This window comes from Galeopterus variegatus, unplaced genomic scaffold (assembly GCF_000696425.1).
Source record: "Galeopterus variegatus unplaced genomic scaffold, G_variegatus-3.0.2 Scaffold11853, whole genome shotgun sequence".
Lineage (NCBI taxonomy): Eukaryota > Metazoa > Chordata > Mammalia > Dermoptera > Cynocephalidae > Galeopterus > Galeopterus variegatus.
The window spans coordinates 17995-19183 of NW_007737964.1; positions in this window are offsets into that span (position 1 = coordinate 17995).

A 1189-nucleotide genomic window follows, 5' to 3' on the forward strand; every position below is an offset into this window, starting at 1 on the left:
ATTCTCGGAAGAAACCTTTGGGATAGCTGGTGCCTAATTACATAACTTTATTATTCTCTGTAAATGAGTACATAGAGTGAAGAAGAAGGTGCAAGTAAGCAAATATAGCCTGTTTTCTTCCTTCGTTTAGGGAAACATTTTGGAAGTACCTGATACATACCGAGGAGCAATGCACTGAGTTATTGTAAAAGTGGCTGTGAAGAAACTGTTTTACTTACATATGCAGAGACAATCAGTAGTGTATTTTTGTTACAACTGTGCTTAGCTTCCCAATAGGTGAGTTTGATATCAACTTCTGAAGGACTGAAAAATATTACCCAACCACTGCGTGAGATCGAAAACAAGTAAACATGCTTTTACTTCACTTTTGCCGAATTCATAAGGAAGTTTGGAATGGGGGAGGACACTTAAGTCCCTAGTACTACTGATAGCTTTTTAGACAAATCTATGCAGAAAATTTTGTATTTTTCTTTAATGACTAAATAAATGACAGACAACTTGGGTTAAAACAGAAGAGTCGTAGAGAAGGAGTCCAGATATTGATTAACAGGGGAGCTATTGGAAACAGAGTGAGAATTAGATTTATCTTTTAGAACTAATTACAGAATAACTTGTTAGAAATGTAATGATATAAGTTACAGTGAATTTACATCCTATCTCTTAATCAAGGAAATTTAAAGAAAGGGATTGCATAAAATAGGTTGACTTTTCTGTTAGATTGGAGTTAAAAGTGAAAGGAAAAGAAACAGGTAAAAGTACAATCAACAGAAATAAATCAAGTGTCATATCTAATTATTGCAAGTAACTAATTGAAAATTGAACCAGTGCTAGAACAAATTAAATCCAGCACCTTTTTTTGTATATAACACTAGGGAGGATTACTAATTAGAAAATTTAATGATACATGTTACTTACAGTATTTGCATTCTGAAAAGCCATTTCATAATACTCTGCAAAGATTGAAGAATGTTTACCTCTAATAATTAGAACTGTTAATTTATTTTTTATTTATTTATTTTTTTTTTTAGATCTGAAAGTTTTTAATATGTTGCTAAAACTAACGGACTTTTTTTTTTTTTAAACTAACAGACATTTTAAAGTTCTATCTCTTTTGTCTCAGCACATTTTGACACTCTAGATGATTCCATTCTTTTTTTTTTTTTCTTTTTTTTTTTTTTTTTATTTTTTT